This window comes from Echinops telfairi, unplaced genomic scaffold (genome assembly GCF_000313985.2).
Source record: "Echinops telfairi isolate 266 unplaced genomic scaffold, ASM31398v2 ScPeMD7_7400;HRSCAF=8409, whole genome shotgun sequence".
NCBI lineage: Eukaryota > Metazoa > Chordata > Mammalia > Afrosoricida > Tenrecidae > Echinops > Echinops telfairi.
Genome location: NW_022111300.1, coordinates 26084401 through 26109144, shown reverse-complemented (window position 1 = coordinate 26109144; position 24744 = coordinate 26084401).

Genomic DNA, 24744 nt, shown 5'->3' with positions numbered 1-24744 from the left:
TAGTTCTACATGGCCTTGAGCATTTTTGTTCATATCAGAAACTACTCTCTTCCCAGTGTGCTTGTATTGTTTTTTGGTTGCTGCAGAACTCCCCTTAAAGTGACTTGGGCTTAGGGAAAACACTTGCGTCCTGTTACTCACAGATGAGAAAACAGTTTTCAACTGTTTTCAGTTCAAAATCATTTCCAATGCCCCAACCAAACTCTCTGCCATTGAGTCGATTCTGACTCCTGGCAACCTTCTAGGGTGTGGTGCAGCTTCCTCTGTGAGTTTCCTAGACTGTGCTTTGGACGTAGAAAGCCTTCTCTTTCTCCCATGGTGGTTTTGAAGTGCCCAATTTGGGGTTCACAGCCCAATGAGTTACCACCATACAAATAAGTCTTTGGTTGTTTCTAACTCAGTATCATATTAGAAAATGTCAGATAATATAAGCAATCAATCAGTTGAAAAGGGAGTTTCCATAGTTTGTTTCTCCCCTCCAGATTATTAATGGATCTTTTTGCTAAACTCACAATTTTCCCACTCTGCCTCTTTCATTTGCCTGAGCTACAGATCTTGTGATGTAAGTCATAGAAGTCGTGGTACCGAACCTACTGTACAGGTAGAAGAAGAGAGCAATTTCAAATCCCACTGCTTGCATGAATTGTACCCAGAAATTATACTGAAAGGATGTTCCCTAGGATAAGCACATCCTCCCCATAGTGCTTTAAAGGTAAGGCATATGATTATCTATATAATGGTACTATGGCAAGATCTAATCTTAGATCCTAGAGGGGGTGGATCTATTCTTGCTTTGACAGCTTCAAGGTGGAGGATAATGACCCCACTTCTGCAATGCACCCTCCGCTCAGATAGCATCAAAGGGCATGTCCCTTCTTCTTGACTTTATTTTTTTCTGTGAACCAAACTTATAAACTCCTTTGGCCTACGGTATATAAGCCATCTGAACTTTTGTCTTTCCCCTACTGTACAATGAGAGGCACTATGTATAAACAGGGTGTTTGTCATCTCACTTTGGGATAAGGGCCTATGAAAAACTGACAAGAGATGGAGTCTTACCCTTATTTTTTCACCCTTATTATTTTGTAAGAAATAACTTGTGATAACACCATTGGGTAATATCAGATATTTGCTGAGAACCAGAAGACCTTATGCAAGTTCATGTTTTCACTCTCAGTTCACTGAATCGATGGGCTTTGGATTTGCCAGACTCCACAATAACATGAGCTAGTCCATTGGATTCTCTCTCTCTCATATATATATATATATATATACATAAGTGCACATACATACATGCACAAAAGGGCTTCAAAGTATTTGTAGAAAAATAGTATGGAAAGATAATGGATTATTTCCACAAGATACTGGAAGCTCCCTTATATCTACTACTAATTCTACTTCTTCAGAGGACTGGATGGCAGTCATCGACACCAATGTTCTTTGTACAACATCCTGCTATCAGTGGAAAAGAGGACAATGAGGGTATGAAATTGGTCTTATAACTACATTGATGCAGGGGTACCAATGTTAGCTTTTTCCCCCTTAAACTGAGAGCTTGATGCTGTGAGACACCATGATCAGCAATGCAGCCAATTCGAAGACGACAGACACAAGGTTTCCATCCTCAAGGAATGTACCAAAGCACACCGGAAAACCACATTCACAAATTTCTGCAGCATCTGACTAGATAGAGTAAGGAGTGGGATGAAGGCCGTGACATGGAAGACAATGTGAAAAATAGTTGGGGATAATAAATCCATAAATTTAGCTGAAAAAGAAAATTGGGAACATATAATGAAATAATTGGGCACAAATATAGGAAGGATCATGAGGAGGACACGTGGTGAGGATAGAGGAGCAGTGCGTTGCTCAGATGGACATGGGGTCACTACGCCAGAAATGCCTGGTCAGTATCTAAGAGCAAAAATAACATAATGAAATAGTAGGATTGCAAGTAAGAAGGTAGGTTAAAGATGACGTGTGGATATAATAGTTGACTTGTTCAAAACAAAGACAAGTTTTAGAATACTAGGAAAGTCAAGTTTTGCATTAAACCTGTACTAAAAATAAATAAATAAAAATGGGCACCAACCTACCGAGACACACCTGAGATCTTTTTCATTCTCTCTGTTCTTTTAAATATCTCTCATTCACAACTTAACTTTGCCGTTGAAACTCTGAAAGAGTTAGTGAAATGAGGACCAAAGAGGCATCGTCTTTGATCCACCTTTCAGGTTTCCCTAGTGCATAACTGCATGCTGGATTTCAACAGAAAATTGCTTAAATAAATTTTAAAATCCTTTTAACTTAAAACCTCTGATTCCCACCCTATCCTTAATGTAAAGCATAAAATTAGATACTTTTGTGTTAAGTAGGTCCAATCAATTGTCTAACATTTCACATTTCATCTATTTCTATTCTCAGGTAGTCATTTAACAAAATAATCATTGGTTGTTTAAACTAACATTTCCCAAAATGCACTTTTATGGTTTTTTAAAAAATATATTTCTTGCTGAATTTCTGATTCAATAAAGGTAATTACAAATTAACCTTTAAAACGTGAAGTCCTTAAACCTACTTTTAAATAGAATGGAAACCCATTCAGAGAGAAATAGTGGGTGTAGAGGTAGACAACCAACAAAGATGATTCTAAACTGTACAGCCCTCTTCTTTTAAATCTTGTCAACATTCTAAATTATGAAACTGAAGTTCAAGAATGCAGTCAAAAAAATGCCCAGGCATTACTTTGGTTGAGTCTTTGTTAACTACTGGGTGAGATGGCCCCTTTTCAATGAGACATTGGTACAGTTCAATGGTTTTATATAGAATGGGTTCTCTATCCCAGGTTGCAGCCTCGTTGGTGAAGTGTGGAATTTTAACGTGGGAGAAAGGAAGGCTGTTACGTCCATGAAGACTTTCCATCTTGAAAATCCACAGGTGCAGGTCTACCCAGTCCTACAGGGGTGCTATGAGTTGCAATCTACTTCATGCCATTAAAAGGAGAGTTTAAACAATCCATGATTATTTTGTCCAGTGTGAAATGAGATTCCGGTGTGGTTTGGGCCAATAAAGAAGCAGATTATCTCTGGAGGTAGACTATGCAAGTGCTTCATACCCAAGAAGAGAAATAAACACAAATGCTATGCATAAATTGCAGTCTTACAATAGCATCAAATGCCTGGCTTTGGAATTCCTGCAGCAGTGGAGCCTACCACTCTCGCCTACACTGCTGACTGGGTGCTCTGTTTAAAGACACCTTCTCACATAAAATGGGACACTCTTAAACAAGGAATTTAATGAACGTAATTAAGAAATGTATCTGTGTTTCTCTCTTTTTATTACCCTAAAATGTTCGCCAATGTTTAATTATTTGGAGCGTAAATCCTGCATTAAATACATATCCGAATTGACCCAATGAGGAACGCAATTTCTGCAAAAGACGAACAAGAATCCCCATTGCAATATATCCATTAAAATGTCCCCCACAAACTGTTCCAATCTAAATTATCTCAGGCTGCTGTGTCTTTCCAGCCTTATTGATTTGAAAAATAACAAACAAGTATAAATGACATTTACAGCTCTTAATTGGTGTCATTAGCGGTTCTTATTATTCTGCAGGACAAGCACTAACCCTTTATTGAGAATTCAGTGATGCAGGTCTGCTTGGGACTCATCAGCCTTGAAGACAAGTAATAAACCAGCTGAGTGACTGACTTAGAGGCCCATTCCTCAGCAAAGGCCGCAGGCAGCTGGGCCCTATTTTCCCTTGATTTGTTTTATGCAGTGATTTAGACCTTGGAACTCCCAAACAGGGGGAGAGGGAATGCACAGCCATGGAAGGTATTTGAGTGAATTCCTCAGACCCTAAGATTTCTCAAACCAAGAGGCAACATTTCCAATTCATTTGTGCTGCCATTCATTGTTTGTCCATTAATGGATTCACCTGGGGACATGGAACAAGAGTGGGTAAAGCTTGGGACTCCCGCAACCACCCCAATCCGAAGTGTTCTTTGGCATCTCCTTGGTTTCTAGTCCGCATGGTTGTCGAGTTGATTCTGGTTCATACTGCGCCTATACTACCGTGTAAGCCACCCCGTAGCATTTCCAGTACTGATCATTACCTAAACATTCTCCCCTCGGCTCTGTGCCCAGCGACTTTGAAGTGCCAATCTCCTCCAGTCAGCAGCCAACGGCTTGACCTGTGTGCCACCAGGGGCTTTCCCGAGGTTTCTACTGATGGATTCATGGTTCATTCATGGGGTTTGGCGTTTTAGCCAGGATCAGAATCTGACATAGGATTTTCCAGCCTCAGCTGCTGACTGTGGGAAGATCATTGGAGACACATGGCCTTCCTCACCCGTTGAAGCCATAATTGCTTTGTAGCGGAGCTAACAGTTGACACTGACTCTTAGAAGAGCTTAAACTTCTTCAGACTTTTGATGCTTCGGAGATAGGTAGGGGTCAGATGGGAGCTATCAAGGTTTTTCAGGGAGGTCATTTTTTGTTTGTTTGGTTGGTTTGGAAGCTTTTGTTTTCTTTTTGTTGTTTTTTTAATCGTTTTATTAGGGGCTCATACAACTCTTATCACAATCCATACACACATCAATTGTGTAAAGCACATTTGTACATTCATTGCACTCATCATTCTCAAAACATTTGCTCTCCATTTAAGCCCCCGGCATTAGGTCCTCATTTTTCCCCTCCCTTCCTGCCTCCACCCCCCATGAGCCCTTGATAATTTATGAATTATTATTTTGTCATATCTTGCCCTGTCTGCCATTTCCCTTCATCCACTTTTCTGTTGTCTGTCCCCTAGGGAGGAAGTCACATATAGTTCCTTGTAATTGGTTCCCTCTTTCCAACCCACTCTCCTCTCTACCCTCCCAGTATCGCCACTCACACCACTGGTCCTGAAGGGATCATCCGCCCTGGATTCCCTGTTTCCAGCAGGGAGGTCATCTTATCCAGGCTGTCAGAGCTCAGTGACCCCCTGTGCAGTGATCTATGGTTGGTTCCCCTACTCCTTCTCTTTAGATTTGAGTTTGAGCCTTATTCAGTGAGGTTTTGATGTTCTACTTGAATAATGATGATGAGTATATGTTCTTTTTGTATAATTCATGTTAACTGCAAGGTGATTTCATGATATCCAGGCAACTGTGTCTTGTGATGTCAAAAAAATATGCATAATGTGTATCCTTTAGTGGTGTAATCAGGTCACTATGGTATTGACTGCATAATTGGATGTAAGTAGTTGTGAATGAAAATTTAACAAACTACAAATTGGTGTCTTATAAATGATTTCCATAATCCATACATGAGGCTTTGTTTATTTTAATTTCATAATTTATTTGTTGTGGAATTCTCCATTGAGAAGCACCATCTGGCTGTCACCCCGAGCCTGTTTTTACCTGATTGCACAATCTTCTCAAATTAGCAGAATAAGATAGACTACATGAAACAAGAGTGAGGGCAAGTGGTACATACTGAGCCAGGAGTTCCATCAAACCTGGATCTAGATGCCCATACCCTGCACCATGTTCTTCCACCATGCCTTGTCCTACGATTGGCTGCAGGAAGAGGGCACCGCCCAGATTTGCTTGTAAACTTCCAGTGACAGCATGAGGCACTCTGCTCAGAAAAACATATTCTAATTAACTATTCAGGAATTTAAGAAAAAAAGATCACCTGGACTTGTGTTCTGGACATATATAACACTGGAAGCAAAAAACACAAGGATCAAAGCCCATTATAAGGCCATTCAAGTATTGGAGATATCTAGAAATATCTATAGATACATATATCTATATAGGTTTTATATGTATATCTTTTATATCTTTATAAATCCTACAGAGTGATATAAATTTCTGCTCAGCAATGAGGTGTTAACACTTCAAAAGAAATAGGTAAATGTCTTTTTCTTAATTCTCATTTATCTGCTGAAATCTAGGTTAGGGAGGTGTGTGTTCCAGAATGAACCCAATGTGACGACTTGCCTATGGAAAGTAAGGTCTAGGTGTCAAATGCAAGCTGCTTTCTGCCCCTGCTGTGGATCTGCCAATACCCAGAATCTGTGCTTCTAGTACTTAGGCTGCATTTGGGCAGTACTCAGGGATCATGCCTGGGGAGAGTCTTTTCTACTTTTTGGCAGAGTTCAGTCATGGCTCAGAAGACAATCTTACTTGATACTAAACATTTCAGATCCCCAAACCCAATCCTTTAGATTTTTCCTCACTGATACCATCAGGAGTTGTTTGTGTTTGTACTTAGTTTTGTTTTGTTTGGGGTTGGGTTTTGTTTTAAATTAGCTTTCAAGATGACCGCTGACTCATAGCCACCTGAAGCACAGTGTTATCAGATCATTGTGAGCCATAGGATTGTCCTTGACAGATCTTTTTTCAGAATTAAACCACCAGGTCTACCCTCCTAGACTATCTTAGCCTAGAAGTTCTGCTGAAACCTCTTCTGCATTATGGCAACAGGATGTTTCCATGGACAGATGAGCGGAGGCTGTGCATGAGGGATGGTGGCTGGAAAAGAAACTGGGTTCTCCTGCTAGAAGGCAAGCATTCTACTATGGAATCGCCACTGACCTTGCTAGCATAGGAGAGAGGGTCTGACCAAATTCTTCAAAGCACGGCCCAACAGTCAGCTCTTAATCATTTCTTTGCCTGACAACAACCGGGCAAGTCATTTAGGATGGGCTCTAAGCCATGGTCAGTCCAACAGAAGCATCCAGGGAAGAATAAGGTGGGTTGGGTGGGATTCTATATTAGAATCGTGTTCATTATCTTAGCTCTCAAGTTTTAAAGGCTTTTAGTAATTACTTGTCTACCCACCTCTTGCTATTTTATTTTTTCTTTATATGTTCATTTTTATAGAACAGGTTCATGGTAGTTATGTGCCATTTGCATAGATACAAACAAATATATTGTGATGTGAAGTGTGAGGATCCTAATCTTCCCCCCTAGCCCCCAAATATCCCAAAATTCTGACCCATGGTTGACCTTATACAAGGGGACTTCAAAAGATTAATGAAAAATTTCAACTAAAAGATATTGGAAATTTTTACAAACTTTGAAGATCATTCTAGTCTCTGTCTTCTGTGCCACAAAATTGGTGAATGTTTGCTGTGGGCTCACTGCCATCAAGTCAATTCCAACTCATTGTGTCCTTAAAGGGCACTCTAGGGTAGAACTACCTCTGCTGGTTCCCAAGACGATAACTCTTTATGAGAATACAAAGCTTCAGCTTTTTCCTGATGATAAACTGGTGGTTTCTAACTGCTAGCCTTACAGCTAGCAGCCCAACTTGTAACCCACTATGCCACCACAATCCTAAATAACATATATTTACACAATTAATTGTATAATCAATCAATATAACATATTGATTATACAATTAATATAAGTATAAAAATAATATAATTATAATTTTCACTTAAGCTATCACATCTATCCTTAATTGTGACACACAAAAAACAAATACTCGCACATGCTTTATAATTTACTTAACGCCCATGCCAGTGATGATTAACAGATCCTAGATTTTAAGACCTTTGCTGAAACACAGGGCTGATGTTTAAAGCACTGTTATATAAGATTTCATCTACTTAGAAACATTATTTTTTAATTAAAAGAATTATTTTTGACATCCTGACCATGGTGATTTGGAATTTATAGGAGTCCATGGATAAACTGTATAGGGACATTGAATTCACTGAAGTACATAGATGTGAATGTCTGAGTGTGGGGAAAGAATAATGCCATATATCAAATTCTCAAAGAGACTGAAATACCCAATGGCAATGAACCACTGATTGTTACTGTCCTCTAGTCTTAATTTGCAGAGAAATAGGACAAACTTGGGTGGCCAGGCCTACAGTGAATTCTCTCACATTCAGATATGAGCTGTGGAAAGCATCCACATTTTCTCAGATGTGGTAAACTGTGAAATTTAGAGGTGATCCACACAGTGAAGACTAGCTCTCTACTTCCTATGCTAGGAGAACAACTACCTCCAAAAATATGCTTCTCACATCAAAACAGAAAAAGTGGTAAAGCATAAAGGTTGGAGAAAGCCAGTGTTGAAGGTGAAATTTGGGTTTGTGGTAGTTCATATAATCTGGTGTCAACTTGCGGAGGGGTGGAGTGTAGCCTGTCAATCAGGTCACAGCTTGATGACCTGATTTGGAAGCACCACAGAGATAAATAGCTCACTGGAGGCCATATACACACAGACTCTGCTTCGCTTTCCTACTGACAAGACACATGGAGCCAAGCGAGAGCCCTGGAGCTGGAGCAGCCACCTGGAGACCCCTGACAGCGTTGAAATGTTTCCACTGCCACTGGATCCCCAAGACATTCCACCCACTGGCTTGTGATCTTCCTGCATTTGGCGTCATTACATGTGTTTCGTGACTCTGCAGAGGACTTTATAGATTGGCATCAGACATAGGGGCTAATGTCAGACTTAATCTGGAGCGGGTTGAGATGTTTTCTCAATATAAAATTGCTCTTTTATATAAAGTGCTCTCTTATGCACATATGTGTGTCTCTGAATTTGTTTCTCTAGTCTACCCAGACTAACACAGGGTTATTGAGGATCTGCAACAGTATTTCTCAATTTTTGGATTCAAATAAAATTATCTGGAGAAATTTGTGTTTCCTTTTGTTTTTCAACACTGGCAGACACAATAGAATTGAACAGAATCAGCTTTTCAGAGAGTGCAGCTTGGGTATCTATATTTTTGATAGTACATTCACAACTACTGATCTGGTGACTGGATCCTTCATTCCCTCTGAGAACGAAGGAGAAGAGTCTCTGAGGGCGGGAGTTTGAAGATACATTTTACTAGTTGTGACAGCCTTTGGTTTCTCACCATCTCGCAAACAAAACTCAATGACATACATAAATGTACTCATGATTGTCTTTCTACTATTGCCTTGTTGGTCATTAGAACAACAACAACAAAAGGAGACTTGAACATTCATGCATAAACTTAAATATTCTAATAATACATAGCTTGCCTTGCTATCTTTCCAGAGGTGTTTAATTTTTAACAGCATTGATGGTCAGATTAAAAAAAAGTCTCATGCATCAAATGCCAGGGGGATGGCAATTAACAATAAAAAGAATTCACAAAGCATACTACATGGTATATCATATGTGAGTAACAGTGCTTACTTTATGAATTAATTAATTGACTAAAAGCAGGAGCTAATGGAAAAGAAGATGGCAAGTGAAAGCCTATAAATGTCACTTGGTGCCAAAAGAGGTCCATAAATCTAGCCCAACATATTTTGAATGCAAAGTTCCTGTGAAAGATTCCAATGTAAATTGCAAAAAGATTCAAATGTAAATTGTATATCTTGAGAGAGCTCAGATGTGCTCAAAATCGCATCCCAAACTATGGGGCTCTGAGTTGAGGAATTGAGTGTAAGATACCTGCTCTACTTGATCCATTTTTTGGTTTGGAAAATAAATAATAGTTTCTCAATGACCCACCATTTGTGGTAGCTTGTTATTTTTTATCATCTTGCCGTGAAACTGTGTTATCGACCAGGCTGACAAGCTCCAAACTTGAGCACCAAACATTATATCAAGCAAAGCCTATAAATGTCACTTGGTGCCAAAAGAGATCCATAAATCTAGGCCAACATGACATTCTCACATTCCTGTTCACCAGCCTTTGGGAAGAGAGGGTGTGGACCAAGGCTCTTCCCTTCTTACTCAGGACAGTGGGTAGGAGGCTGACCTACAAGTCCTCAGACAGTCACAGACCCACACCAGTGTGAGGAAAACTGGTGTAGAGACCCTCAAGTGCCAGGGTGAGTATTTCCTCTAATGGTGAGATGTACTCTAAATGGCTCAATAGAGGATTTCGGATCAACAACACTTAACTTCAGCTGGCCATTATTATTTCTGAATCGCCCTAACCCCTTCCTTAACAGGTCTATGGCATTGAGACAGCAAATTAAGTAAGAGAATGCTGTGAGCAACACTATTTCTTTCAACTTATCACCGTACACTACTCCCAATTATGCATTGTCAATAGATACTAAAACAGAAGGACCATTGAGAAGGAGACCTGTACCCTCTTTGAAAGGTTGCATGTCTTCGTAACAAACCCCTGTGAAGAGTGAGAGTCGGAGAGTCGGGGGCGCAGAGTTCAGAGATGGAGCTTTGCTTTTTGTCCATGAGTGTCGCAACCTCAAAGTAAAAGTCGCATGGACCCCATGTTAGCTGCATCCATAATGTAGAAGACGCTACTCTGAGCTGATTGTAGACCTGTCCTTCTCATTGACTGGCTTTTTTCTGGCCTTGGACAAATTATGTTTCAAGACTTCAATTTTATCACCATAAAACATGGGAAACCCAGTTCTTGATTTCTAATATTCCTTCCAGCATCAACACTCTACAAATTTATTCTGTGAAGATAGGAAGCCACAAATGAGCATTTGGTTTAATGTGTGACTGGTTTTACAATCAGATTTATTATCTTAGAAACTCCCAACTCTGGTTTGAGACCTGGCAGCATGAAGGACTTTAGCCCTGGGAGGCTGTGGCAGGTTTCTCTCTAGACCCATTTGAGGAACTATGTCCCCACTGAGAGACTGAGAATAGCAAAGGCTACTTAGCTAGTAGGTACGCGGAAGACAATAAATATTCTAGATCTAAAATGGAAACATTCTAATTGAAAGCCAGTACTCCTGACACCAATTTTATATACTGAAAATTTATTTCTCTTTATTATAAAGTCCAAAATGTTTTTGACAAAAATAATTACCTGTTATGTTGACTTTTTAAATGAATATTTTGAAGATTCCCCTCATACATGATTTGACATCCGATTCCTGAGTACACCTGCATTTTAAGGAGAATTAGCAAAATGTGGTGATGCAAAGGTAATGATGCCTGTTGGGATATTCACTTGAGTTTATAGTTATGATTTTGAAATTCCACAATGTTGTAAATGGACTTCACAAATAACTTGTGTAAAGTTGAGCACATTATACTAGTAATTAAATCATTTTTCCCGAATCTGAAAAACAAAAGTCAAAAATTTCAGGGTGCCAATAGATAGATAGATAGATGACAGATACTTTGATAGATGAGGAAGACTAAAAAAAAAAGTACTAAAAGACATTATGTAACTCCTCACCATCTTAAACTAGGTATACTTTTGAAGTAAAAAAAAGTAAGAAGTTCAAGTTCCCAGCTCACAATTACTTTATCTTTACTTTCCTCTAATGTGTAATAGTAACTGGTTAAATTAGGAAACTTCAAGTTATAAATATTTAAACTGCTTTTTTACAACACACTGCTTAGATGCAAAGGCGTTAAGCACTTTAAGAAATAGATTGAAAAGAAATGTCATTATCTTGATTTTCTGAATTGATTTGCTTAATAACAATACTTAGCATTTATATAGTGTTCTGTATTTTCAAATTGCTTTATAATCATTAATCAGTTAATTCATGCAACCTCTCTGTGAGGTCAAGATTATTATCCCAATTTTACAGACAAAGAAATTGAGATGTGGAGAAATTAAGTGACTTGCCCAAGGTCATTGAGGAAATGAGTGACAGTCTTTGGATTAAAACTTTGAGACTGAGTCTACACTGGCTAAATAAATTATAGAATTGACATAATCAACCAAGTAATTAAAGAAGAAATAATTGCTTTTCCTAAAATAGCTTGCAAATTCATATAAAGCTGGACAGTTACTAGTATTGAATTATGTTAATACTGTATTTCTTGGTTGTTATTTTGCATTCCACATATAGAAATAAAAGGTAGATATATTTCTAAATTCAATATAATGTGTGATATATTGAACTCCTTCATTGTAATAATCCACCCAAACTCAATGATATATTCGGTGCTCTGCAAATCGTTTCCTCTAACAGCTTCATGATACATTGTGCAATAATCTCTTTCTCCAACCCCCTACACTTTCCAATCCCAGGGTAGAAAACTGGTGAACATCTTAATTTAAAAAGAATTTTATACTTTAAGTTCTGGGCATTATATTTGGTATTATACCAAAGTTAAAAAGGAGTCAAGAGAATCAAAAAATATTTTATGGACCAAATAGATTTTCATCTGTTGTTAAAGAATGAGTCATATTCTGATATAACTTATATAACTTATAAGTTATATCAGAATAACTTATATATATAAGTTATATATAATGCATTTATATATATATAAATGCATTAGGGCAAAGGAAAACTATTGATTGTGAAGAAAAATTCAGATGATACAAAAGCTTGTGGACAGGCTGGGTGTGAAAGAGGTTGCAAAATCAGGTAGGTAGGACTACATAATGTGGTGGAGGTAGGGACACATTAAGCAGACCTTAAGTTTGATTTGTGGTAGCATCAGAAGCTTTCAGGCAAGAGATGGGGACACCCTATCCCAGTATATTTATCCTCCTTAATTAGTCTCTGCTGCTATAATTGTTTCCCTGTACTACCTGTACAGTTTTGTAATGATAACAATGCTTGCAAGAGAGATGCTTGGAAGCTCCTAGGCTTTGCTCTTATTTCAGCTATTTTGGATCCTCGAACAAGCTGCTTTGATTTGATGGAGGACTGTTTTGCTCATTACACAGTGGAGTAAAGGTAAGGGAAAAAAGGGGACCCTTGATAAGAGAGCTCCTTACCACAGATATGTTGGACGATCTTGTCCATCCATCTCATTTAATACTCAAACACTGGGAAGGAGTTGTCAATAGTTAGCCCATGTGGATGAAAAAACAAATATATTGAAATGTTATGTTGTGTAGCAGTAAAATTGTGACTCAGGAATGACCCGGAGGTGCCCTTGGAGAACTTGAAAGAGGAAACAGTTTTAGTAGGTGACCCAGAGAGACTAGTGTTCAAATGGCAAGTGATCAAGTGAGCATAGCTTTCATACTTTTCTGTGCACTAGCAAGTGATTATGCTAACAACAGTGGAAAGGGTGGGGATTTCTAGTGCAGACCAGGTGGTTAAGAAAGGAGGAAATGGGGTCCTGGGATGGATGCATTCCTGGAAAGAAGAAGTATATCAGGGGAGGCAGCCTGGTGAGTTTCTTTTCTATTGGTTAAAATTCCTTAAGAGGATGTTGCTCACAGTAACCCACTCAAGGAAGTAGATAAGCTGTTTGCTTCATTTTAAAATTCCAGTTCAATCAGGTTTTAATGTTCTAACATGTATCCAGTATTCATCACTTTTAGGATAATGGTAAATTAAAATAAGTTTAGGAAAAATGAAAATTACCTGTATTTTCCAGTAAATTACTCATTTTCCAAATTTGCTGCATATTAGCAACCTAGGAATGGTTTAAAATATACTATTATTGACTCCTATCCCAATCTTTTGCCTTAATTGGAGTGTGGCTTGGACATTATGATATTTTAACAGTCTGAATTAATATGAAGAGGTGATTTTCAACCCGAGAAATAATAAAGATCACTTATTTTAATATTTTTTAATTTTCAATAAAGATATACGCAACAAAAGATACATCAATTAAACAAGTCCTACACGTACGATTCTCTAACAATGGGCACAGTCTTCCGTATTCTTTTCATCATCACACCACACACTCATTGGGCCTTAAACCTGTTCATCTAGTATTTTGAGTTGCTGCTGTCAATTTCCTTTCTATAGTCAATTGTTAAAAAACAAAAAACATGTTCAAGGAGGGCATTCTCATCTAATTAAGCCTAAACAGGTATAGGCTCAATTAGTTGAGTCGGAATCCACTTGATGACAGTGAGTGTGGTTTTGAATATTTGCTTAAAACGCGTCCTCAGGCGATGGTCCTGTGGGGGTTTCAAGATTTCTTCAGGGCAATCCTTGCAGTGGGGAACCTCCACGCCCCCTGCCTCCATACACTCTAGAATCCCTCGGAGTTTGAGGGTCTCTTCCATATGCCCCTTCTCCCTTTTGTTCAGGATTCTTCTACAGAATAAAGGTCCATTTTTATTGAGATTTAAAAAAAATAAATTTAGAAAAGAATAATTGATGTAATCTATCGGTTTGCCTTGTGTGATGGTAAGGTTCTCAGATGTACTGAACTTCCAGAAGAAAGATGGTAGTGTTATCTGGGGTTTTTCTATTTATCAGATTTGATGCTTTCTTTATCATGTCTGTCTTTTCTGCTACCTCTAAGAAGCTTCTTTTCTTCTCCATGACTTGAAGATCTAATTAGAAACATCTTAAACTCTTATTTTCTTGGAAATTATTCCTGGGAAAAGTTCTCACTATCAAGATGAACGCAGACCTTCTATACTGATGGGGAAAAGCAAAGCTTTGTGATTTAACACTCAGCAGCCCGATTGCTGTCAAGTGGATTCTGACTCTTGGGATTGCCATGTGTTGAAGAGTAGAATCATTTTCAGAGACTGGTTTTTCAGAAGCAGGTCCCCCTGCCTTTCTTACGGCTGGGTGAGAACCATCAACAGTTCATTCCTAGTCAAGCCTTCACACCTAGGTTTTAAGTCAAGCTCTCCTCATTACTCAAATATGTGGTCGGTATTGTTATCAGGGGGCTTCAAGTTGCAATAGAACCATAGTCACTCCATTTTCTAGGCAGCAATCTTTACAGGTTTCGATAGCTACGTGCTTGACTGCAAACCTAAGGGCGGCTCGTTTGCACTCAGCTGCTCTGCAAGGGAGGAACAACCCGACAATCTGCACAAATGAGCATCACAGAAATCAAGGAACTTCACTAATTACCCAGTTCTTAATTTTTAAGTATTTTCTAAAGAGAAAACCTATTCAACTCATAGAAAAATTGTAAGGATTAAATAAATGAACCCTGACATGCTGTCTCTTCCTAACCTGGCAAACTTTGGTCTTTCATGCACTCCCCAACCTGCCACTGGGTCACATTGTGCAGTGTGAAGCACTGATTTCCTCTATCCATTATTCTGTACCCTCCTTTCATAATTGTCATTCACCTACTATCATTCATAGCGTATCATCTTGTTACCAACCCATGTCTCACTCAAGGGCAGCTGAGAAAGACAGAGATTGGAGGAATGTGAAAGGGTAAATCTCTGCTTTGGTGGATCAAGCAAGGAACAAGCCAGGACTAAAGTTCCCAAGGAAAACTCCCACAGATTTGCAGCTTCGCCCTCATACACCAGGAAGTAAATTCAGGAGACTATAAATATGTAGCAGGTTTCCAAAGACTTATCATGAATATGTAGTAGGATGGGATTTGACCAAGGAATCGTTGTAAGTCATGTCACTTTCAAATGCATTCCAAGTCAATCTAGTGACCACTTTCTGGTGATTTTTGATTCTTTGGTCAAAGTTATTTCATTTAATGGTGATCATGAAGGGACCAGCTTTGTTCTTTCAGTGCCTGTTTGTCTGATCAGACCTGATCGTATCCACTACTTGCTGTGGTGGAATAGTTTCCTTGGAGGAAAGGTTTCAAATGAGACAGATTATTGGGAAAGTACAAGTTAATTATAGGCACTTTATGACCTATATTAAAGTATATATATGTGTGTGCATATATATCACAGTACATATTAACACTCTATAACAACACTTCTTATATCTTAAGAGTAGGTTCACTGGGCAAGTTGTGGAATTTACAGCATTACACAGGGTTAAGCAGGTTGAGTAGTCTCATTGTCATTTCAGACTTTACCTTATTGTCTCTCATCATCACGATTCTATTTCATCTTTTTATTATTGGGTATTTCCCATGAAATCCTTTTGCCACTGCAAACATTTTATTAATGCTTAAAGACAGAGGAATATGGTGGGATTTTGTGTGTGGTGGGGTTTGTTTTTGCTTTTTCATTCTTTAATCCTTCAGCCTTCATTCGTCTCATCGCTTTTCTCATTCTGTATTGTTCGTCCTGGGCACTGTATGAAACTAAGCATTTCACCTCGTAGACCTGTATCTATAGTTGACAGACTATCCAAGGAAAAATTAGCATCATATATTTCTGAAAAACAATAAGGTTTCCTTATTAAAACCACTTCTTGATCTATCAGAATGACCATCCATTAAACCAGTGAGTGGGTACTTTAGGGGATGCTCTGAGTATTAAGATGCAGGGTATGGGACTATGTCAATGTCCACAGACATTTAGTTTGTACACTGCTGTGCTCATACAGGACATCCATAGCCTGATCTTGAGAATGGCTAAAACTTCTCACGCAGCTCTACAACCAAAACTTGATGCCCAAAGCATGAGATTTGACACCCCTATTTTCGCACAAAACTTCAAATGTTTTCTGACTTTCTTTTGAATTCTCCTTTTAAATCTAGCTGCAGTATTTAACTGGAAGGAAGCAGTGAATTTCAAACATTGATATACACTATTGTCTAGAGGAAGTTTTCTCTGCTTCATTTGAAATTTTCTAAGTAACATTGTGATTTAAGAGTCTTTATTTGAATTTTCTAGGTAAAATAAATCAAGGTTGTCCAGTCTCTACTGCAATAAAATAGGATTTTGTATTGCACAATTAATTTCCAAATAATTCTCATTCATGACACTGTTCCACTTATCTGAAATGCCCTTCTCTCTTCTTTTGTTTATTCAAATACTGTCCAGCACTTACACTCCACTTCAAATACCCTTGTGCAGCTTCCCCCAACTCTATTAGCTTTTACTGATATCTTTCTTTAATGTCTCAAAACTATGATGCTTTGCACCATAACAATTGAACAATTAATTATTGTAACATATCTTTGTCCCCTGTCATCTCTTCTTTTCTGTACTGCATATGTTTTAGTTTCATCTGTCAGCATTGATCGGAAGCCACAGGATGACAAGAGATTTTTTCCTACTTGTGTTCTCTATCATTCTGCATTTCTAGCAGGTACTCATAAAATTCTTGTTTGTTTGTTGATCCCCTATGCTTTTGATTTGGAGGGGAAGAGAAATGGAAATAGTTTAAAGAAAGGGATGTTGGCCTTCAGAACAAAGTGTAAATCGAATGAAATCTGGATTATTTACATAGAATTTTACTTTCTGAAGTCTCCATAGCATTTGAAAATCTTCTCATGGCTCTCTCTCCCATGCTTTCATCTAAGTCCCCTTTCTCTTTTATTACTTGGTATGTGCTCTGGGAATGCAAATTATTTCTTTAACACTAGACCAAAGCTAAACATAATTAGAAAGTGAGATCAAAGATGCATCCTCTAATACATCTCAAGGCCAAATATAAATTATTTCTGAATGATCTGCTATTTTACTAAATCGTGTCACACAGATAATCAGAAGTTATGCTACCACATTTAATCTTGAATTAACCCCCACATTTACAGAAGGACAATGTCATTTATCCAAATAGTATTGATCTACTTTAACTCATTGCAAGTTAACTGTTTGCCTTCATCTCCAGAGACTTCATCTGAAAGGTAAAGAGCAGGGAGAACACTTTAACAAGGTTAGACTGAATTGTATTTTTGTTTTTTTCCAAAGCATAAAGTAGTAAAATGAAAAACCTTACGTAAGGTCACTTACTGTCATAACACATTCAAAATCCTTTTGGGTTAGGATAAGGAGGAAAGACTCACCATTTTGTCAGGAAGGAAAAACTGTTTCACTTAGTTATATGACGGGTCCAGTCTTATTCTTTAAAGGTATGTAAAATATTGTGAGGCACCCCAATTGTAATCATATTTGAAAGACTTTAGCAAATAAGAGTGAGAAGATCCTTTCTGCGACCTTCTAATATATGATAGATTAAAGTTTTAAAAAAATGAAATTAAGCTAACAAATATTTGAGCTAGACCATACCTTAGAAATCAACCAACACATTTTTCTTATTCTATTTATGAAGTATCTGTGCTTACTGCAGCTACAGAGGTGAAGCAACTTGCTCAAGATGACAATCTATTGCACTTGATACAAAGAAGGTCCGAAATGAAAATGGCTAGCCAATCCATATGAAGAAAGAATTCTCTGAAAGAAGTAGTTACGATGTGGAAGTTACATTTGATGAAGATTGGAGTCTAGTTTGGAAAGATTTGTTAAACCAAGCATCGGTTGTGGTTGTGGTTGTTATTAGCTGCTGTCGAGTTGGTTCTGACCCACAGAGATGCTAGGGACAACAGAGGAAGCAGTGCATGGTTCTGCACCAGACTGACAGTGTTCTGACGTTTGAACCCATTGTTGGAGCCACTGTGTTGATTCATCTTATCGGAGGCCTTCCTCTTGTTCACTGCCCCTCACTTTCCCAAACATGATGGCTTTCTCCAGGACTGGTCTCTCCTGACAACATGTCCCAAGTACATGAGACAAAGTCTTGCCATCCTCGCCTCCAAGGGTTGTTCTGACGGTGCTTCTTCCAAGACAGAGTTGCGTATCCTTTTGGCAGCCCATGGTGCTTCCAATATTCATCTCTAACACCATAATTAAAATGCATAGATGAGTCTCAGGTCTTCCTTATTCAATGTCCAACTTTGCCATGCATAGGAGATGATGGGAAATACCATGGCTTGAATTTGGTGTACGTTAGTCTTCAAATTAACATGCGTGCTTCTCAACGCTTGAAAGAGCAGGTGTGCAGCCGATTGACCCATGGCACTGCATCATTTGACCTCTTGACTGTTGCTTCCATGAACATTGTTTGTGGATCTTAGCAAGGTAAAATCCTTGACAACTTCAAACTTTATTTATAATGATAAATGTAAGAGTAATATAAATGTAAATGTAAAGCACAGACATCCTGAATGGGCTAGTTCAATATGTAGGTTTATCTCGAAAAGGAAAAATGATTAGTTATTCTTTTACTTGCTCCTGTGGCCCAGAAAGGAATTTCAGTGATACCTGTTTTGGAAATGAGTTGATGAAAATGGAAGCAGATTTAATTAAAAATAGTCATATGGAGGACATAGTAGTTTTTCCCTTCTATAGTAACGCTCACCAAAGCATGTTACTCCCTTAGAAGGGACTTGACTGGAGTAATACCCCAACTTGCTACTAATTTTGTGACCAGTTATGTGAAGATTCAGGCTGTAAACCACCCTTCAAACTCAAGTCATTGATACTGCAGTGAGTTATGGGGGGCAACTTCCACCACCATGACATTTCATAATGAATTCTGTAGTGCCTTCAGTCGTCGTGATTTGGGAATGGTGAGCTACTTTTGGTTTCATTTCATAATTTGTTAGTTTGATTGAGTGTCACTAAGCTGAACATCTGTAGATAAATGAAAGGTATATAAATAGCAATTCAAATTTTCCAGGGTTGAAAAATAAAAGTTCTTCATTGGAGAATAAAAGTTTCTATTTTAGAAATTTTAATGGTAATAGTAATAGGTTATTCTCAAAATTATATAAGTGAAAGGAAGTCATTCATGTTCCATTTTGTCATAACTTTCCTTTCGTTCTTTAATGCTTCCTCCTCACCCTCCACTATCATGACCTCAATTTTACCTTACAAATTTGGCTAGACCAGAGCATGTACACAGGTACAGATAAGAACTCACAGCACAGGGACTTCAGGACAGGTAACCCCTTTAGTACCAATAATGAGAATAGCGATACCAGGAGGGGAAGGGAAAGCTGGGGGAAAGGGTGGGAACCAATCACAATGATCTACATATAACCCTTCCCAGGGGGATGGACAGCAGAAAAGTGGGTGAAGGGAGACAATGGTCAGTGTGCCATGAAAAAAAAATTTAATTATAGATTATCAGGGGTTCGTGAGGGAGGGAGGGGGTAAGGGGAAATGAGGAGCTCATATCAAGTGTTCAAGTAAGAGCCCTTGAAATAGAACGTTTTGAAAATGATGATGGAAACATATGTACAAATGTGCTTGACACAATGGATTTATGTTTGGATTGCAATAAGAGCTATAAGATCCCCCAATAAAAATGATATAAATTTTAAAAAATGTTTTGGGAAAAGTAGAATTGAAAAATAATGGAAAATGTACATGAACTTTTTTGAAGACCCCCCCTATATTAGTGAATTTTCTTCTTCGGTCTGTCAGTTTCCCAAGGAGGAAAGGGATTGAATTCCACACAGTATCAACTAGATCAAAGTACCTTAAATGTACATGCTCAAGTGATAAATCAGATTACGTAAGTTCTTTGAAGCCTTTGTTAAGCAGGTTTCTCTAGAGAAACAAACCTGGGCCACTAATGACTATAGATGATAGATTAGATAGATAGATAGATAGATAGATAGATAGATAGATAGATAGATGATAGATAGATAGATAGATAGATAGATGATAGGTCTATACAGCACAAAGTAATATAACAGCTAATTAATCCACACAGCCATACAGAGTGCTCAATTCAACCCACTTTTGTGGAACCCTTCATATACTGGAAGTCCTTCAACTCATGTGGGCTGCCAAATCAAAGGTCCATGAAGCAGACTGAAGAAGATTTCTCCCTCAGGAAAGTCAGTCAGAGTCCTTCCCGCAGGCAGCAAACAGCAGGGTGGGTCAGCAACAGTCAGTAGTTTGGGAGTTTAGCAAAGCAGGCCCAGATGGGATATCACATTCAAGAAATGCAAGGCTACAGGATCCACCATCCTCAAGTTCAAGCAGTGTGCGCACCAGCAGCAAGGTGAAACAGGTCTTGATAGAACCTCAAGCTCTAGTGACAAGATCCATGGGTTTACTTAGCACACAGGTGTGTAGCACACAGGTCGATGCCAACAACTAGCTAAAGCAGCATCATGCTGATCTGATTGATCACCAGAGAGCAAGAGAGATGGGAGTGGGTCTTGCAGAGCCAATTATGTCTTTGCCCTCCAATCAAATGGTGACCTGATCAATTCCATATGCTCCTATTGGCTAGGTTGGTGTGATAAACCTATCACAAAACCCTTCAACACCTTCCAATAACCCATCACCCCCAAATTTAAACTATCTTCACCAGGCCTTACCTAATCTTGGCCCTGAGTACTATATTTCAAACCACCTTGCTCTTTTCTCTTCTCTTAGCCCATTAGATGTTTATATTTATTTGCTTGTTAGCTTAGTCATTCTAGCAACGTAACCCACCATGACAAGAGTGCTCCTTTTATGGGACCGCACAATAATGTTTTCCTCCCTTAAATCTTTCAGAATAGACTCGATTGCTGATTTTACTCTCTGCCTAGAACCCAGTGATGTCCAAATTTATAGCTCTTTTATGTCATTTCTTCACAAAAACCTTTTAGACCACCTAATCTAAAAGATTGTTTTGTTATCACCCTGTGCTATTAGGTTCATTAAGTTTACCTGCTTTTATGTGTATGCATTGTTCTGTGTTCTGAGTAATTAATTTATTTAAATTTAAATACAGGTATGCATTGCTTCTTGTTCACAATATGTTCAGTGAAATAGGAAATCGTGTAATGTGGGCATTGTGTCAACCCCATATTATGGCCATAAGGGAGCACATTTCTGGTTATCTTTGCTGTTGGCACTACTACTACTACAACTACTACTGTTGAATCTACAGTTGGAGGCTGAAGGCACTGGTGATGTCAGCAGAGATAGCTTAGAGCTACAGCAGAACAAGGGGAAATGACTGGGGAGGGAGAAATGCATGCTCAGCCACACCCATGATCCTGCCCACCGGAGCAGCAGGAGAAGGCGGAGTCAAACAGCCATGCCACAGCTTCCTGTGTGCCCACTGGACAAGGATGGCCAGTCCAGGCCAGAGTCATGTCTCCTGCCTCACTTGCCTTTATACTCTCCATGGTCCATTGCTGGGAGAGCTTAGGTATAGGCATTTTAAAACCATTAAAGGGGAAATAATGTTAATAGAATTGCTTTTCCCTTAAAAAGTCCAACAAAAACAGTAGTGCCATCAATGTACATGAGGTTGGACATTGTCCAAGGGGACATTAAGTGATATATACTTACATTTCTTAACTTTCTGTCTTACTCAGCAAAATATCAGCTTTCTAAAATCCAGACTAATTTTTGCCCTGTTCACCTAGCTTCTGTACGAGTTTCTAACTTAGAAACTCTTTCAAATAAATGTGGAATTAATGAATGAATTCAATTAAATCACATTAAAAGAAGGGAAGAGGGAACGCATAGCCATATTCCCGAGTGTCCTATAGCATCACTGGTTCACGGTACCCATTTTGGGAATCCAAGAAGAGCAATTCCTATTCCTTCTAACTTATCCGTCACCAGTAAGTCTCTTAGAGGGTCCCTAAGATTGTCAGTGATTGAACAGTTATAAGCAGACCTGTATACCCTTCTTCTGAGGTCACTTTGGGTGATTCTTTCTATCAAAATTTGTTTTTTAGCCAAGCTTGTAGCATTGGTACCACACAGGGGCTCTTGTGAGTACTCTACTTTCTTTGGCCCTTTGGTGCAGTGAAATACCTTCACTGAAGTCACCGCATGTTTTCATCTGATGATCGGTGAGGATATAAACTAAGCAGGTGGGAGGATGAAGATGGTACTCATTGTGATACAATGACATAATATATCCTTTTATCAACATTCCATTGAACTATATTTATTTACTTATAAAGCTTTTCATTTGCCTTAGTGCAGTGGTTCTCAACTTGTGGGTCACAACCCTTTTGGAACTTAAATGACCCTTTAAGAGGGGTCACCAGATTTGTAATAGTAGCAAAATTAGTTATGAAGTAGCAACTAAAATAATTTTATGACGGGAGGTGGTGCTAGAGGATTCTAGAATCTGGTAGATTAGTTAACAACATTTATTGAGAGGTCAGGGTAGCAGTGATGTGATCACTATATCAAGGTAAGGAAACATTATGGGATGGTAAGACCCATCACAGACTGTTCTTTATCTTTGTTACACAGCAAAAATCCTATTTCCCAGAAATTTTCCCATCATATTTAAAAATTTGTATTCCATTGAAAATCAGGCCTATGTCGATGTGTGAGGCAGGGTTCTCTAGAGAAATGAAACCAGAACACTTACAAATAGATATATATATATAGATAGATAGATGATAGATAGATAGATAGAAAGTTTATACAGCAAGAAGGAATATAACAGCTAATTATACCACACAGCAGTACAGAAGGTTCAGTTCAACTCACTTCCATGGAACAGTTAATATACTGGAAGTCCTTCAACTCATGTGGGCTGCCAGGTCCAAGCTAAAGGAAGCAGAAAGATGGGTCACTAACAGTCAGGATCTCCGGAGCGTAGCAAAGCAGGTCCAGATGGGATATCGAAAGCAAGAAAGGAAAGACAATGGAATCCACCAGCCTTAAGCCCAAGCAATGTCTCCACCAGCAATGTGGCCAAGCAGGTCTCCAAGGAGTCTCAAGCTCTAGTGATACAATCCATGATTCGCCTGGCCCACAGGCAGTGTAGCTCATAGTTTGAGGCTGAGAACTAGCTACATCAGCAGCACACTCGGTCCAGAGTGCTCCAATCACCAGATAGCAAAAGAGAGAGAGGCAGGCATTGTAGAGCCATTTATCTCTTTGCCTTCCAATCAAACTGTGACCTGATCAATTCCTCATGTTCCTTTTGGCCAGGTTGGCACACTGAACCTACCTATCACAGCTGACATCCTCATCTTTAGGGTATGATTTAAACACTTATCATCTTTAACAACAGCAACAAAATTGTTAATAACCCAAAATGAGGAAGACCCTCAACAAGATGGATTGCCACAGTCTCTACAAATTCAGCGTGAACATAAGAACTGTTGGTTCACTACCGAGTGCTTTGCTCTTTTGTCCATAGGGTTGTGAGAAGGTGGGACTGATTTCATGACACCCACCACCACACCATCACCAGCAGTTTCAGAAACAATTTCACATCGGCATACATAAAGCATGGAGATAAGAAAACGGGAAGGGCATGTACTAAGTGTCTAAGTGCACTCTAGAGATGAAAGGGAAAGGAAGATAACTTCAGGAAAGACAAATGAATAAACATAGGACTCATGGAAAGCAAGTAAATACACAGAAAGAAGAGACAAAAACAGAGACATGCTTAACTGATATACTTTGCAAGAAATTGGGAACGAACATACCCTAATTGTGAGAAGCCCAGTCTTGCTGGAGTGAGATGAGGAATGCAGTGGAAGCTTTAAAAGTAAGTTCAGGGTGTAATTTTAGAGTGTATTAAAAGCCAGGATGGTGAATTTGGAATTTAACATCCACATGAACTATAGTACCTAATCTTAATTTGCTTATGACCAAGAAGATGTGGGACTATGTCTTCTCATGTCTCCTACTCCTTGACTCTAGTGTTCATTCCCCAATCATACCAGTAAAAATGCAAAATTATACATAAATTGCATCAATCTAGACCATGTTGGTGTAGTGATTGTATGTCGGACTGCAGACCATAAGTCAGTAATATGGTCAGAAACTACCAGGGACAACATAGGAGAAAGACTGGGCGTTCTACTCCTGTAAAGCAATGATAGGCTCGGAAACTCACAGGGGCAGTTCTACCCTGTCTGATATGGTTATTAGAGGCAGAGAGTTGTAGTAGAAAAGCATAGACGTCCTCAGGGGAAAAAAAGAAGGTTTTCTACTCATCTAGAGTTAAAAACCGAGGCTATAACTCTGAAGAATTATAGTCTCAGAAACCCACAGGGCAGTTTTTCCCTGTCCTATACGGTTGCCATGAGCCAGAATTGACCCAGTGGCAGTGAGTTGTTTTTGTTTTTTTTATACAACACAGGAGGCCCAGAAATAATGCTTTTACTAGCAAACATCTATAATACAACAGGGAGGGTAAAGGGAGAATGGGTAGGAAAGAGGGAACCGATTACAAGGAACTATATGTGACCTCCTCCCTGGGGGACAGACAA